The following is an 11,454-nucleotide window of genomic DNA, read 5'->3' as shown; positions in this document are numbered from 1 at the left end:
GGTTATATTATGGTATGCAAATTGCAGAAGAAATGATGGTATGATAGTTAATGAAATTTAGTTCGTAAAGAAAGAGTAAACGAGTCTACAGGGGATCCTGGAGCTGGCAAAGGGGTAATACTGCAAGAATATTAGGCACTGCATGCCTCTTTGTTGTGGTTCCTAAGACATTAAGATTTAATTTAGTTTCATTTTGGTAAACAGAAATTTTTAGGTTATTTTTATTTATATAAATATCTATTGTTTTTCGTCATTACAGGTACATAAAACAATCAAAATGGCTTAACAAACATCTATTTCAAAACAAATATCAAGGGTAAATTTTATAACGAACCAAATACGTCGTTATTTCTGAATGGAGTTATTACCGCCATCTATATCTGTAGGAAGTTACTAAAACTGCTTGCTAATTTAAACAGTGAACCAAGTACACTGACGGCCGTTGATGAGAAGTGCTGAAGTTTTCTGGCGTAATAATAACGCATCGCACCAAGAGATGGCAGCACTTGTTTCTTGAAAATAAAAGAGCCAGCGTTGAAGTTCTGTTTTGTGTAACAATAACGTATATAAGGGATAGATGGCACCACTGGTATCTTCTACAAAGAACTATTGAAAAATGTTTAATCAGATGTTTAATTTTTGGCCCAAGTAGATGGATTCCTGCTTTACGAGTTTAACTACTACTAAAATCTTTTAATTTTCGGTCTTAGGAGACCTTGTCGTGTTATTACTCATTTGTGGAGCTTTTTGTGGCAGAGCTCCATGCTTTTACTGGCATGTTTAATAATTCTGCCATAAAGCAAGCTGCTTGGTTCACGACTGAAGGTCGTAGTCATCGTATCAACATATTACCTGCCCACTACAGGGCACGGGTCTCCCAAAATGTGGGGGGAGGGGGCAGGACTCCGACATACCTTTGTGAACGATGTTTTCTCTCTCCGTTGAATCAAGTTATATTTAAAAAGTACCTTAGGTATATATAAATAACTTTGAAAAGTTAGAGGTGTGTGCTGGGATTCGAACTCGACCCCCCGAAAGGTAAGTTGAGCTCCTGCCCACTGGGCTATCGCCGCTTCCTGAAGGGCGTAGAAGCTAATTTAATTCCGGGCACATGAGGCTTAACACCTATGCCCTAGGTGGATGGCTCTTTATCATAGTTCATCTTATTCCTACAAGATCCTCCAGCACGCGATCTCCATAGCATCGATTTTACTTCGGCGTCCCGAAAGTACACGTGTGAGCTGCGTACAGTAAAATAAAGACAAGACATTTCACAAGACGAACCTAGGGAATTTTATAATTGTTTTGTCTTCCAAAATGTTTGAAATCTTTTCAACATCTGATCACTGCCTTTTGATCTCATTGCCACATCGTCCTTTGACAGTACATCTCTCAGCTGCGTACAGTAAAATAAAGACAAGACATTTCATAAGACTAACCTAGGGAATTTTATAATTGTTTTGTCTTCCAAAATGTTTGAAAGCTTTTCAACATCTGATCACTGCCTTTTGATCTCATTGCCACATCGTCCTTTGACGGTACATCTCTCAGCTGCGTACAGTAAAATAAAGACAAGACATTTCATAAGACGAACCTAGGGAATTTTTTTATTGTTTTGTCTTCCAAAATGTTTGAAATCTTTTCAACATCTGATCACTGCCTTTTGAACTCATTGCCACATCATCCTTTGTCAGTGATGAAAACAAAGTACCAAGGTAGAGAAATTGTCACCACTTGACAATGTCACTTCTGATCCTCGATACTACTCGATAAAATATAGATGCTTCTAAGAATGCAGTTATTCTAAGAATGCAAATTATATCCCGCCCGTGCTAGCCCAGCTGGTGGAAACGTTAATTATATCCCCTGTCAGGGGATATTATTTGTATCTCCCACCCGTGCTAGCCCAGCTGGTGGAAACGTTGATTATATCCCCTGTCAGGGGATATAATTTTTATCTCCCGCCCGTGCTAGCCTAGCTGGTGGAAACGTTGATTATATCCCCTGTCAGGGGATATAATTTTTATCTCCCGCCCGTGCTAGCCCAGCTGGTGGAAACGTTAATTATAACCCCTGTCAGGGGATACAAATTTTGTCTCCTGTCTGTGCTAGCCCTTCTGAATGGTGTTACTTTTTGCACGCACTCTGAACTCTAAAAACAATAACATCTCACGGCCTCTACATATAAAGAATGCGCGGAAGGCCTACTTATGAATGTCAAGCCGAGCCGGTTGGGGCTCGGATTGCGAAAATTATTATATAATTTGCACTCAGTTGTCTGTTTGTGATCTTATGTCAGCTGTTCAGTGTTCTGGGGTACGCCGGCTGTTCTATAGACATCCTCAGTGCTATCGGAATACGAACTGATTACTTGCAGTAGCGTACACTGCATACATGCGCAAAAGCACTGCATACCGTAAAATTGATATGCAACTCGTATATAAGGAAGATGTTTGCCATTTTGTGCAACTTCCCTGCTGTATGCATACTCTGGCACGAAACGCCACTGATTCCTTGATATAGAATGTGCTACCTTTCGTCAGACAAGCGATAAGGCCGCCTTTTGTATTCTACTTTTTACCCGACTGCGAGGGTTATGTTTTTCGTGTGTACATATGTATGTATATTTATTTGTCACGCCCTAGAGCCTAAACTGCTTGTCGTATTTCTATGTGAGTGGTGCCAATAGATTCGTCTTAATCGTGATTAACTGGGTACAAGGAAATTAATGCAAATAAACAAATTTAAGGACTATTGGCGCTAAAAGTAATATCATTAAAATAATTAATTTTACGTCAGTAAGACGTCCAAGAGCCCAAACATCTTGTCGTATTTTTATAATAATAAAAATAATAATATAATATACCTGTTTAAACATCGCTTAAAAATTACTACTTATCTATGTAATTGAGTATTATGTAAGTTTATAATAGCATAAATATTAAATATATATCTATTATAGTATAATCTCTTTATTTCAAGCAAAGCCCATATTAATACATTTAAAACAACAATTAGTATTAGTTAATATACAAAATCGAATTAAAAATAAAAATTACAGTATAAATTGATTCAAATGGCATGTCATAAATATAAAATTAATAGACAAAAAAAAACAAAAAATTACAATGAATAATGATAATAAAATGAAATGAATAAAATAATTAAAATTTAATACTTTTTACTTCGTGTGTGTGTATGTCAACCCACCCAGTGCCTCCAGAACGGGTTATTTAGCTTTCCAGCTAGTGTTTGCAAAATGCTGTTGCCACTGGGTACATCCAAATTTAAAAAAATAAACAAAATAAAGGATATTTTCCGCAAAAAAATAATCTAAAAAAAAAAGATTTATTCAAAATATTTTGAGTGTGCTACCAAAATATTTTTGTTTAATGGTGATTACGAATATATATAACTTATGTTTTATTGGAGTTTTCAATAGGAAATGCCTGTAGTGTAATGCTAGTTAGCTACCTGAACAACATTGAACAAATTATGAAAAGTAAGCGTGTTATGCTTCCAACAGCGTTCATGAACACTGTCAAATAAAATATTCAAACTAAAATCTTGTTTCTATCTTTTCAGTTCTTCAATGAATTTAATAAAGTTTGCGGATTATGACGCAGTCGAATTTTTCCTTTTTTTTTTTAAATATTTCTTCGTGCTTTTGTGTCCTGCTTTGCTTTGTAGCGGTGATAGCCTGGTCGCTCTTATGAGGGCATATGGTCTTATCGATCTAATATTAAATAATAATCTATATATATATAATGAAAATGGTCTTCGTTTGAGGCTCAATCACGCCTAAACCACTGATCGTATCGACATGAAACTACCACCATTCGATGCGAAATTTTTCCTAGATGGTTTATGGCTATCTATTTTTTGAATTCCAACATTCCTTCATTTTTTTATTGCTGTTTTACTTTTATGAACATTTATCCCGCTAATAAAAAAAAAAATTTAAGCATTTTCTCTTAATTCTTTTGTTTTCATGGATTTCAACAGAGTGTATTAAACGGATTATGGTTTTTTACATTCAGCTAAGAATCTACTCACGGTAGTGGAGAACGGCTGGACCAATTGGGCTTTTTTTTATCTTCAGAATTGTCAGGAGAAAGTTAAGTATGTAAGAAAATTTTAAAAAAGCCCGATAAAAAGTTAAAAATTTCGATGATAATTGAAGAATTTCCATCATTATAGTCACTCACCACGAAATCTCGGGAACCATAAGACTTAGAAATGTGAAACTTGGTAGGAATATTACTTTTGCTATGTAGAGGTCAGCTATGAATAGATTTTAAGAAATTCATTTCCCAAAGGGGATTGCGGGGGCGTTAACAATGAACAATTCCCGTTTTTAAACTATAGCTCCTATAGACTTCAAATTTGGTAGGAATCTTCTGTAAGAGGTGTAGAAATAGGCTATGAACGAATTTTACGATAGCTCACCCCACAGGGGGTTGCGGGGGTGGGTATTAACAATTAATTTTTTTAATTTTCCAGCTAAAGCTTCTACAAGCTCCAAATTTTGTAGGAATTTTCTATAAGTGATGTAAAAATGATTTATGAACAAATTTTACGATATCCCACCCCAAAGAAGATTGCGGGGGCGTTAACAATGAAAATTTTCAATTTCCAAGCGATAGCTCCTATAGACTCCAAATTTAGTGAGAGTATTCTATATGTAATATAAAAATGATCTTCGAGCGGATTTTACAATGAATCACCTCCAATAAGGTTCGCGGGGGTGGGTGTTAACAATAAAAAATTTCAATTTCGAAATATAGCTTCTAAAAATTCTAAATATGGTAGGAATCTTTTATTATTCACATAAAGAACATCTCAAAATGGATTTCAATAAAGTCTACTTCCGACAGGAATTGCGGGGGTGGGTGTTAAAATCTAATTTTTTTATTTCTAACCTGTAACTTCTACAGACTCAAAATTTGGTGGGGATCTTCGTGTATGTAGGGATATTCGTGTATTTCCTTACAACAATCGTCTTTTTGGCAGCGGAGAAAAAGTCATTGAGAGGTTTCAAAAACTTAACTTTACATGTAGCTATCCAATCAACGGACTAAGAATTTTACATTCATTTTACTTTTGCAGACTACATAACCGACGAATTCTTTTATTGCGGGATCGCGGAAATGTAACAGATTAAAATGAATGCATTTTCCAAGCACATGAGAAGTGGAAAAGAAATTTAGTTACTTATTCCAATAGAATTCATAAAAAACATGCACAATTAATTTTCTATAAAAAATTTATGTCACGGAGAAAATTTTAGTTAACAGAAAATTCGTCGCACTTGAACCTAGACAGATTTCAACTTCACATATGAGACTTGCAATGACTTTAACTTAAACTTTCAATGCTCATTTCAAATTTTTTTCTTCATGTCAATTATTATTAATTTTTGGAAGAAAGGCACGGAAATGTTATAATGATTGCACATTGAAAGTTACAATGAATATTAGTGAGAAAAATCACCTGGATGAAAGATACAGGCTAAATCGATGGAATTTGGAATTTGAGTAAGTCTAAACAATATCGATGCTTACAGTTCTATCCGCGGGGCCTATTTATGTTCATACAAAAATAAAAAAAAAGGAGAATAATAAAAATATGAAAAAAATAAATAAAAATGAAACATAAAATGTAATTTATTTCCTTTTTCAATTCGCCCAGCGAAGCGGGCTGGAAACGGCTAGTATTAATATATATACTATGACAATATACACATCGCCATCTAGCCCCAAAGTAAGCGTAGCTTGTGTTATGGGTACTAAGATGGCTGATCAATATCTTTATGAATATTATACATAAATACTATATAAATATAAACAATATAAACACCCAGACACTGAAAAACATTCATGTTCATCACACAAACATTTTCCAGTTCTGGGAAACGAACTCACGGCCTTAGACCCAGAAAGCAGGGTCGCTGCCCACTGCGCCAACGGCCGCCTAAATATTTAGTATATAGTATGTAGTAATTCGTTTGTATATTCTAAATAGGGTAGGTTACCCCACCTATTCATTTTTCTTTTTAGTTTTCCTAATCCTTAGGTTGCCTGGCATAGATCACTACTTAGCGATAAGGCCGCCTTTTGTATCGTACTTCATTCTTCATGTGTTTGTTCTTTTTTTTTTCGATTTTCTGAGTGGTGTACAAAATATAAAGAGTATAAAAAAAATATAAAAAAAGTTGACCGCCAAGAAGCTTGTTCCAATTATTAAAATAAGGTAATCAGTGCACGCTGCGGCATCGGATATCATAACAGAATGGAAAGGCCGATTCGCTGTGACGTCACATTACACCTCGGCCGTGGGCTATGAAGCTACTAGATATGGCCGAACAATTAATTCGATTTCCTTAAAAATAATTAAAATCGCGATATGCTGAACTATTTGGCTCGGTGATATGTCTTACATGACAGAAGCCGTGATAGCCGGGAGAGAAGCCTTGCTTACCAATTCGGTAAAGCTTCGGCTTCCCTTTCGGGGAACCGAGTTCAATCCCCGGCACGCACCACTAACATTCCGGAGTTAGGTGTGTTTTTGACGTGACAACGTCTTATAATTCGATGGAGCTGGCTGCACGCACGAAAAAACATGACGTATGCGGCGTTACCTCGCTCTGAGGCGTTCCATTCAAGGTTTGAAGTGCAAGCGAGAGCGCGGAACGAGCGTCTCTCTCCTACTTGAGTGAGCGATGCGTCCGCGTGGACAGCTTCTATACAATAATACATTTACATGTTTTCGGCAAGGATGAAGTGCAGTGAAAAGTGAATGTGGTGTCAATTGTTTATAGCAACAATAATATCTATCAAACAAATAAAATTAAAATTTTCTTTTGAAAAATGCAACCATTCCATCAGTATTTTCTTACGACGCAACGTTGTCACGTTCAACTATCGTCAGTAAGCCGACTTTACAGACAACCAATTTTTGATTAAAGCAATGATAGCCCAGTGGTTAGGGGGCGTTCATAAAATACGTGGGACTTAAGGGTCCCACGTATTTTATGAACGCCCCCTTAAGTCGAAGGGGGTCGAGTCAAATCTTATCAAATACCACGCAATTTTTTTTGATTGAAACAAAAAAAAATTATACTATTATTGTTGTTTTTTGAAGAATTGCCCGTTTAAAGATATAAGATAAAATAAACATAATATACAATATACATAATATATAAAAGTAGATTTTAATACATAATTAACTAACAATAATAAAGCAACAACTTCATACGCCAGCACACAAAGAGAGGTAGTACTCCTTCAGACGACTCTTAAATATAGGAAGAGAATTACTTCCACGGATTTCAGTAGGCAGACTGTTCCATAGCACAATTGCCTTAAAGGCAGCGAACGAAAAAAGCATAGAAGCATTTCTCGTACTCAAAAATAGCGTAACGGAAACTATCCCGTGGTGGGAGGGGCTTATAAACTGTACCGCAAACGAATATAGTTGACTCGCGACATTCGTGCGTAGTGGCGGCTACACGAATTGCGTAAAACTAGATTTTAATAATTCAAAATGCCTTCATATATTGTGAAATGGTTTCGAAATCATACGGATCATCACCACAAGGATAGTGGAATAACTTTTCACGTGTAAGTACACCGATAACTATACTAAAATCTAAATAATTACAATTACGTATTATCCTTATGGATGGTGTTATGCCATATGTAGTTAACACGAGCTGTACGACTACACAGGAAACTCATTTTCCCATTTAAATTTTAACTCTACTCAATAGTCAACAATGATTCTTTGTTAACCTTCTCTTCAACCTTTACAAAACTACCGCCACTAGATGGCGTTTTAAATAATTTGGTTTTTAATTTTATTCTTCTACAAGTATTATAAATAATCTAATAAATGTTTATGTAAATAAAAGGTAGATTATTTTAAGAAATGTTATAGATATATTTTACAATGATTAATTACAAATGTTTATCTGTACCGTTGCATATAGGTGAAATAGGTCAAACTTCTTTGGATTATATTTATAAAATGCTCAATATGAATTCGAATCAAAATATAAAATAATTTTAGCTTGTACACGTATGTTGAAGTCGGGCGGGCCTAAATAGAAACAATGAAACCGATGCGGTACACTGGCCGGAATTCGTGTACAAACGTGTACCAACTAAAATTATTTTATACTTTTAAAGTGTTTGTAGTCAGTTTTGTAAATTTAAACGCGGCAACGTTTGATGAAAAGTGTATAATCTCCAGGGTACAAGCTATAAAGGCCTTCCTTCATCTAGATCGGTGCAGTGGTTGAGCCAAACATAGGTAACAAACAAACAGACACACTTTCACATTCATAATAATAGAATGTTGTTAATAGAGTGCATTTAGTTTGGAGTAAATCGGCGTTTATTATGACGCTATTTTAATCTAATTTATTTTGCTTTCCTTATTGCATAAAATCATCCAACGATTCCAGAGACTGCTTATTGGTCCTGCGCAGCCGCGGCACTACGTAAGTAACGGCCAATCACTCTTGGTCCCGTGTCGTACGACAAATAGAAGAACCTATTAAGAGCTCTTTGCGACTCAAGTTCCTTCTTTTAAAGGGCGTGCGTTTATTGACTAATTGGTACTAGTTTCGAAAGACAATTTCTAAGAAACGCGTCTTCTATGCTTTTTTCGTTCGCTGCTTAAAGGTGAAAGAATTAGGTACCGAAGAACTTCGGTAATTCTTTCACCTAGGCAATCGAAAGACTTATTATTTTTAAGTTGTTTTTTTTTGCAATTGCTGATGCATTCATCTAGTTCATCGTAAATTCAATATTAAAATTTTAGTTTTATTATAGTGTTAGTTTATAATATTAATAGAAGATAATAGTGGACTAATTTAAGCCTTAAAGCTAGAGAGATAAAGTCTAATATTGTGTCTCTGAACAATTGGACTAATTTAAACGTTAAAGATGCATTGATAAAGTCCAACTTACAGTTACAGTGTTTCATTACTCATAGCAAACAATTGCTCAAGTCAATTTACTTTTCCATTAAGAATACTTCTTCCTTGAATATGCATTAATGAAAGAGCATCATAATAAAACAATAATAATAAACCTGCGTTTGACTTTAAAGATACACTTCGCAATCCTTTACAAGCGACAGATCGCCCTTGTAAGACCGTCTTACAACGCAGGCGATTTCAGAGTATCAACTAGATATATTTTCTTCTTTCATTATGGGTTGCCTGGAGGAGATCGCTTATAGCGATAAGACCGCCTTTGCGCATTTTTATTTTTCTTGTATTTATGTTTTCAATATATATTATCTTTATCCCTTAATTGTGTGCAATAAATAATTTATCTATCTATATATAAAACATCATAATCCCTTAAACCGATTGAAGTTCACTGCAGGACGGGAGCATGCCAAAATCCACCATCCTGGGTCGATTGTTTCAAGCGGTTACCAACGACCCGTTTGATGTCGTCTGTGCACATCGTTGAGGGTCGACCAAGGCTGCGTTTAGATTACCAGTAATTTCAGCATTTTTGGTCCACTGTCCACCTGTTCTGCGACCTATGTTGCCCGCCAAATGCCACTTCAACATCGCGACTAGTTGAGCTACGTCGGCATCAATAGGAACAGCGGAAATCGGGATTCGTCATCATCATCAACCAATTACTGGCCCATTCCAGGGCACGGGTCTCCTCCCAAAATGAGAAGGGGTTAAGGCCGTCCGTAGCCACCACGCTGGCCCAGTGCGGATTGGTGGGAATCGTCATTGGATGTGTGAAATTGTTGTGTGTGGATGTTTGGAATAGACTTTCGATCTTTTTCCAAATTGTCAGAGATATATAAAGTACCGAAGATTATCCCGCGCACTATTCAAGAGGTTTCATAGATCACAGAATCTTACAATATAATATATCAATTGGTATATTACATCAACATTTGAATTACCCGAATCAGGAAAAATAACTCTACTGAAGACTTGGCTGTAAGGTGATATACCTGTGCCATATTCATTTTTAATGTTTATAGACGAGCACTTGACTGCAATCACACTTGATGCACCCTAAGGTGGAGCGCGCTTCCCTAGAAGTTGCCTATTCACTCTTGATTTGAAGGTGCGCATTGTAAAAAGTTCTGGGGAAAATGGAAGCTGGAAGGGCATTCCAGATCCTTGCGGTGTGAATCAGAAACGAATATGCAAAGAGCTTCGTACGCGTCCGTGGTATATCAACCTCGTAGGGGTGCAGATCCTTACGGTTCCTCGCGGTTCGATGGTAAAAAGGTGAGGAAGGAACTAGTCTCGATTATCAGCAATCAATAAATGAAGTTTTAGCAAATATAACGCAATGGCTGAGCAAAAATAGCTTCAAGGTTAATTTAGAAGAGACAAAAATTGTACAATTTCACACCTACCAGTCCAAAAAAAACATCTTTAAAAATCCAGCACGGCAGTTTTAAAATAAGTGAGACTGAAATAAGTAAACTCTTAGGTATCGTTGACGACAGCCACTGTAGCTGGAAACAACACATGAATGTTGTATGTGGTAAGCTGAATAGTCGTGTTGTGTTGTGCTGTGCTGTGCTGTTCTGTGCTGTGATTTGCTGTGCTGTGCTGTGCTATGCTGTGCTGTTCTGTGCTGTGCTGTGCTGTGCTGTGCTGTGCTGTACTGTGCTGTGCTGTGCTGTGCTGTGCTGGGTTGGGCTGGGCTGGGCTGGGTCTATTCTATTATTTTCAAGACTTTATGAATTAATACATTATATTAATGTAATATTAGGTTTTTGAATCTAAGACTTAGACCGTTTTCTTAATATTCCTTTTACGAGTACAAAATATGGTATTAATAAAATATTTTGGATTTCATTATTATTGTGCGGTCACGATAATTATTATAATTATTGTATGAATACAAACAGACTGTCCAATTATATTATATGTATATTTTTAACAACATAATTACAATTATAAGGAATGTAAATAAAATATATTATAATAATTTCAAAGTGAATTATCGTACTAGGAAATATATAAAAACTACATCCGCCTGCGGCTTTTACCGGCCTTAAGGAACTGGATAATGTTATAAATACGAAAGATGGACAAACCAACAAACAAAAACTACCAAAAGTCCCGGGTTCCGTGTCAGGGGTTAATTTGGTAATTCTGTTCTGGTAGTGAGCAATGCTTCAACTGTGGCTAGATACGCCAAGCGATTTAGCGTTCCGCTACGATGTCGCGTAGAAACGGTTTAATATAACTGTCCTACATAACAGATTAGCCCGCTACCAACCTTACTCCATCATCACTTATGACTGCAGCCAAGGGATAACTTGTAATGGAATAACAAAGGTTTTAATTTTCATAGTATAGTCGTTATTCCATTCAAGACTATAAATAGGCAGCCATGTTAGTTTTGACAGCATTTCCTTGTAGCTCCATATTACTCTGCATCAACATGT

This window comes from Pararge aegeria, chromosome 23 (assembly GCF_905163445.1).
Source record: "Pararge aegeria chromosome 23, ilParAegt1.1, whole genome shotgun sequence".
Lineage (NCBI taxonomy): Eukaryota > Metazoa > Arthropoda > Insecta > Lepidoptera > Nymphalidae > Pararge > Pararge aegeria.
The sequence above is the reverse complement of the archived record's forward strand: the minus strand, read 5'-3'. Positions refer to the sequence as shown.